Below are 7105 nucleotides of genomic sequence, written 5' to 3' on the forward strand. Positions count from 1 at the left end.
TGCTGCTCTCTAGTGGCTACAACAATGCACTGCTTCACTTATGAGGCCTTTTACTGCTGCTGCTGCTTCAGCTCCTGTTACCAAGCCCTTCCTGAAATACCTCAACAACGATTGGATGGATTGTGATGAAATGTGTTTCTGTTTCCGGCTCTGACAAAGAAGCCTTTAGTCATGTTTGTATGAGGACTTGTTGGCTCTCATCAACACCAAGTGTAAACTGTAAAGTTCACCTTTGATGGCTAAAATCCCCATAAATAAAGTCCATGGACGTGACCTCCAGGTGGGTCGTCATTGTTGGTCTCTGGGCTCAGTTCAACTCTGTGTGGGTGGAGGGCTCAGTGGAAAAAAGGCTTCCAGACAACAAGAGAAAAGACAAACAGCTACAGAGAGGGAGAGGAGTTGATGAGTGTGTACAGCAGCAGATATGAATCTGTTCTCAGTGGTTATTAAGACTCATAAAAAACTGTTGACAGCCAATCAGCACTTCCTTTCCTGCAGCAGTGTGGGTTTCTGCTCTGCAGCCTCCTCACCGCTAGCTGCACTTTTTCACATTAATACCACAATGACAGTTACAACCGTCAAATCATTCTAGGAAGTTCAGTTTGATTTCAGCGCTCAGTACTCACTGTCTCAGTTTTGATCTGTTATTAATCTGTGAGAGAAACAGCTCAAATCCTGAACTCAGAGCTGAGAAGCTGAAATAAAAGGAGATATGTTCAACCACCTGCAGTCTGCTCTGATCCCACTTTATGACCTCAAACTGATTCTAACAGGCAGTCAGACAGCAGAGTGTTCACATGGGAATAATAAATAAACAACGTTTCAAAACGGCAGCAGGCAAAATAAAAAGTTAAGCTGCATTTTCTTGGTTTAGAAGAAATAAAAACAGCCATCATGTTGCCGATATTCAGACTTCAGCCCGACTGATGAGAGCTAGTTACAACCAGAGTCAAATGACTTGTAGCTGTCAACATATAGGCTGTTTCGGTTCTGATTATTTGCCATGAAGGCAAACTGAAATCAGTACAAACAATGATGTTTACAAAAACACAGACGCTGGGATTTTTTTAGTTTATTGAGAAAGTTAAACTGAAATAATTTGCCAAACCTGCCACACTCTGCATAATGTATTAAAAAGAGACACAAGAACAGAAAAATACTGAAAACAAAAAAATCTAGCAGACAGCTAATGATTCAGCTTCATTTTCTATTTTTATATAAGTCACAAATGGAAATAATCTAGATCATCAAAATAACAAATACACAGAACTTACACTCAGCAAATATGTATGTGTATATATTTTTAGGATTACTACATCTAACCTGTGCACATCATAACTTAAATTTGTAATTTCTGCAGAAAGTGACCAATGAGTTAAATTGATGAGATCTGATGGTGAGAAAAGGCGAGCAGAAAACAGTCAGTCAGCATGTGTGCAGCCGGTGGACGGTCCCTTGTTTCTGAGGATTCACAGCAGAGGGAGTCCACAGCAGTACACCAGACTCTTCACTATCAGCACTGTGTACAGCAGCCAGAGCAGCTTCACCCTGCACTGAGACTGGAAGGACACTGACAGACAGACAGAGACATCAGAATATCATTAGTATACTTGGGACCTTCCAGGTGGGACGACATGAAGACGGGTCGGCTTCAAATGAATGAAAGCTCAAAGGTTCTTATTAAATACGATTCAGGGCCCGACCATACTTTTTAAGGGCCCTAAACAGAATCTGATTTTCTTCTTTAAAGTTGAGAGCTTCAATTAACTTTGTAATTCACAACTAACTACAATTAAACGATTAAAGCCCCTTAAGGATCAAACAGAAAGTCCATATTTAAAAAGAAACAGGTTATTATGAGTTTGAAGTCGGACTAGTTGATTTTTACATGCAGCCCTAACTGCAGCAGAACATTGGAGCTGTCTATGCAGAGAGGCAGCAGGTGATCTTACAGTCAGCTTGCTGCAGAGCTGCCAGGTCTGCTGGCTCTCTCTCTGGAGGACAGGAGGCCACCGGAACCTCTGAAACAGAAAAGGAGTCAGAAAGAAATGTCAGTCCTCTGCTCCTCTGCTCTCTTTGACAGCGTCTCCACATGAAGCTGAATCTCTGCTGAACACAGTCACCAAGCCTTCATTACCTTGTTCTGTTTGGGCCTTCACTTCCCCCCCTCGTGCTGGACGTAGCAGCGGTATTTATACATGGAGAGAGCGTCCCGATCAATCACTCTGATGGCGGCGGTGCGTCCCGACTCTCTGAGCTCCAGCTGCTCCTCCTCAGCAGGTGCCTGCTCCTCCTCAGCAGGTGCCTGCTCCTCCTCAGCAGGTGCCTGCTCCTCCAGAGACTCGTTCACCTTTCGTCTTTTCCAGGAGAAGCGGACCACAGGAGGAAACATGCCTGAGGCCACACACAGCAGGGAGCTCTTCCCCTCATGGTGGGCTCTGGATGCTGCTGGGTACACGCTCACCACGGGCTTCACTACCGGCTTATCTGAAGTTTGACAGCAGCAACAAGCAGCACAGACACACATTCACACAGTCAACAGCAGCTTCCAGCACTGCATTCAGTCTGATCCTGGAAACTACATGGACTCTGATCACTGAGCTCCTCATCAATACAGCACACAGTTCACTACATGGACTGGATTCACCTTCATATCACACACGTCATGTATAATAATAATATTAATATGTTATATGAGGAAAGAAAAGAATTTTACTTATTTAGCAGTTCTACATATGCTGGATTCTTATAATATAATTATGAAATATCCCCTTTAAAAACTTAATGTTTTATATATTAGGGTTAATAAACACATTTTAATAAAGGTATTTTTTACGTTCACATTAAATTAGTTATACTTTTACATTTACTTAGACATTATATATCATATACTTTATTTTAACGGCAAAAAAATCTAATTGTTGCATCAGTAATTTCATAAAGTTTTAAAATTAAAAAAATTCTATATAAAACACAATTTACATATATGTTCAGATACATGATCGAAAGTCTGATGAAACAACAATACTGTAATATAAGTACATTTTAATGTAACATAATATCAAACATTACATAAGAGTCAAAACTACTGTTTACATGTTAGGGTAAAAATACATATTACACCAAATTACATATTTACTTCAATAAAATAATTTCAAGTCAAGTCACGTACATTATTTATAATTTCTGAACTTGAACCACTCAACAACTAATCAATACATCAATAATGTCTTTGTTTAATATGTTAAATGTGAATAAAGACAGCTTTATAATATTAAATAAGATTCACTATTGACTGATTTAATATAATGTAATAATGTGATGTTAAAATTATAAAGAACCTGATACATCATTTTTACTACCATCTACTTTTGAAAACATGTTTTATAATTTAAATTATAAAGCATCACAAACTATTTATATTTATATTAAAAGTATAAAATGCAAATATATTTGTGTGAGCGACTTTGTATCACTCTATTTCACATATATAAATACATAAATTATAGTTATTGCAATATTATCAGTATCTGACTGTCGTGATGTAAATTTTATTATTTAAAATGAATAAATTATCCTGTACAACATATTTATAGTAAAATGTCTTTTCAAAAACAATAGACTGCGCTGACTCACTGAGAGGATCAAATACTGTATATTTACAACTTTGTCAATATCTTACTTTTTCCATATGAATCAGTTTTGCTGGTGCAGAAATAAAGAATAACTTCAGTTGTGCAGTGAGATTTAAACATCTTTTCAGCAATTATGAACCTTTTTATGTAACAATAGCTGCACGGCTGCAAGAACTCTACTAATTATGAACAAACTAATATTTGAAGCCTGAAGCAGCAGAAACTCATTAAAAACACATTTTAACTTGTTCAATAAAACAACTGAAGGAAAATGTTTATTCTTACCTGTTACATACAGTTTAGTTCCAGAGCCAAAGATCAAGTAGTATTTTTTGCTCCCACAGTGAAACAGAGTAATACAAAAACCTGTCAGCTGCTGAATGTGCCAGCTGAGGTGAACGAGTCCAGATGATGAACCAGGATCATATTTCAGCTGCATGATGTGTTTCTCTAATGTTCATATCAACATGACTGTCTCTTCTTTTATTGTCTTTTTAGACACACTGGCAGTGTTGCTCTGTGCATGCTGATGTCTGCTGGTCCAGATGGACTGGACCTGGACCAAAGGATGGATGGATTGACATTATTGTTCAGACATTCTTGGTCCCAGAGGATTCACTTCATTAATTCACTTGATTCTGACTCTTCAGAAGAAGATGCAGATGTCCAGGCCCAGACTTCCTCTTCTGTGCTCTTGTCATTGTTTACAGTCCGATAAGCAATCTGAGAGCCCATCAGCTGTCATCTGATATAAAAGCTAATCTGAAGTTAAATATTCATCAGATGATAGCCGATGGTTTCTGCCTTATTTGCTCTCCACACGGACTGTTGACCTGCATGCAACCAAAACCAGCTCAGATTTGATTGGTCAATACTATTCGGACTACAAACAGAAACCAGAACGCATTCATATGCAGATATCTGTTTACAGAGATTATTTCTGATCTGTATCAAGACTTTAAGGACAGACGGTGCTGTATGCTGTACAGATTGTAAAGCCCTTGGTGGCAAATTAATAATTTGTCGTATTGAACAATATCAATCAAACTGACTTGTTATTCCCATCAGCCTCAGCTGTACTTTATGGTAATTAGCAAATGGCAGTAAGGCAGTAGCCTGAATGAACCACTAAGTGACGCTGTTTTGAGTTCAGAAATGTGTTGTAGGTGCTATGTTTTTAATGTTTACTTGAAATAAATAACTAATAAATAAATATACAATAAAATTATTTTATTATTGTTTTTAACGTTTAGTTGAAATCCTCGTCAGGTGAGCAGAGTTAACAGCAGCTGACATCATCATGAAATATCAGAACTAAAACCAAACACCCGTAACGCTCAGAAACAGCAGGTTTGAACCCAAAAGCACGACTCACAGGCAGACAGGTTGAGATGAAAGTTCACTTAACAAAAGGATTAAAACCAAGTCGACAGTCAGGACTTATCCAAAAAGGGGGCAGACAGAGAACCAAAGGCTGGACAGGAACAAACCAGACAATCTGGCAAAGCGTTGGTGCAAATGTGTCGTTATATATACAACCAGACTAAAGTCCAATTTATACTCCAATGGAGACTGAAAGTGAGCGGATCATGTTGGAGTTGGAGCTGATCGATGTTGAACAGCAGTTACTTTTAGTGAAATTACTCACTGAAACACAGAAACGAGAGAAGGCATCTGAGGAGAGTTTTGTATGACCCTTAAACCGGTTGAGGAAGAAGAAAAACAAAATGCGTAGGAGGAAATGTGATGCTACCAGCCGACCAATCACAGTTCTTGTGGTCTGCGACATGTAGTTAACGTAGACTTAACATAGTGTGGTTTATTGAGCCGGGCCGAGGAGACACAGCGCCAGCATACAACATGTGATCACGTCACATGCCAACACCAAATCTGAAGGAGAACATCTGGTGGTACTTTTCCCTGTCACATCAACAAAGCCCCTTAAGAAATATTCTCCACACGTGGCTATGCATAGGCTACAGCGTACCTAAGGAGGAGATTCGACAAAAAACTATACACTGAGCTTTGTGAGGGAAATGAGGAACAGGTGAGCAGGTGGGCGGGGAGGTCAGGTGATGGGAATGGTGGGAAAGATGTTAGCTCAGTGCGGGGGAGAGTGGCTGGATGTGGGAGTCAGGTGACTGAGACAGATGGAAACATCTGAGGACACCTGGTGGACAGGTGGAGAAATGGTAATGAGAGGTGGGAATGTGTCTGAAAGGAAGGACAGAGAGGCAGAATGGAGAAACACAACTGAGTCAGACACTGTGACCCCCCTCCAGTTAATCTGTTCATGTTTGTGTTATTAAGATATTAAGATACACTTTGGTGTGGGTTTGAGTAAGAAGCACTCGTGTTTTGCTCTGAAGTGTTGGCTGTAATTTTTGCCAGCTTGCTGTGTACCGAGCATTTATTCTGTGGAAATAGTGCAGGATAAAACTTTAGCTCTATTTAGTTTTACCCTTATATTAACATAGATTTATTTTTATGTTCATAATATTTTTATTTAACTTCACAGACATCTTAATATTAAAAACATTTGTATTGTTTTTAGATAATTTTTTTTGCACTGAATGTTTTTTGGTATGAAGTTGACTTTGCACTACCTCGTTCCCCTTCGAGGGAACTCGAACTGCGTCGGTGACGACACTATGGGAACGCCTCTGGGCGTGGCAGGGCTGAAACCATGAGTGAAACTACTCCGATCCTATCGGCGTTGCTAGAACGGTAGCGTGTGACGGCGTAACTGGAGGCGTATATAAGCACGCCGGCACACCGGACACATTAGCTTTATTCTATTCGGCAACCACGAGAGGAAATTTCTTACCTGGAAGGAAGTCTGGCAGAGGAGATGGCTGGTGAGCAGTTCAGGCAGTGTGTTTCCCATGCCCGCGTCAACATCACGGCTGGGGACACTCGTGCCCTGTTTGCGTCTTGTCTGGGGATGCCGCACGCCCAGGCAGCTCTCGAGGGGGCCGCTTGCGGCCATTGCGAGGCCCTGCCCCTGAGGGCGCTGAGGTCCCGTGCGGCTCTTTTCTCCGAAGACGGCCGGATGCGCTCTCCCCGTGGCTCGGGCCCGGCGGTCGCTGAGTCGGCGTGGCGGCTTCGGTCACGGGGCTCCCAGCGTGACGTCTCCGAGTGTATCGGGACTGCCGAGGCTTTTTCCCGTTCCTCGTCTGCTCGTCTGACAGAGAAGCTACAAAAAGAAATTTAACTCAGTGACACTGACGTTCCTTTTGGTGAAGCTGAAGTTGTTGGTGGGTAAAAAAACAAACTTTGATGCGATGCTTGTGCACCGGAGGAAAGGGGTCACCAGAGCTCCACCGCCTTCACAACCAATCTGCAGAAAGGGGCCTCCCTCCTGAACAGTGACGACGATGAAGGGGGACATGCCGACGCCCTGGATGACCCAGGTGTGATGATTAGGTGTAATTCCACATTGTACCAAACGGTGTCAGTAGTGGTTTGTG

At 41.2% G+C, this 7105-nt stretch overlaps 1 pseudogene; it reads right to left on the reverse strand.

The window, feature by feature from the left end:
- Nucleotides 1–1071: 1071 nt before the first annotated feature.
- Nucleotides 1072–4213, reverse strand: LOC119902714 (annotated as a pseudogene).
- Between the last annotated feature and the right edge of the window lie 2892 nt (nucleotides 4214–7105).

This window comes from Micropterus salmoides, unplaced genomic scaffold (assembly GCF_014851395.1).
Source record: "Micropterus salmoides isolate LMB-PRFRI ecotype aquatic unplaced genomic scaffold, ASM1485139v1 Ms_hic_scaffold_14, whole genome shotgun sequence".
NCBI classification, from domain to species: Eukaryota; Metazoa; Chordata; class Actinopteri; order Centrarchiformes; family Centrarchidae; genus Micropterus; species Micropterus salmoides.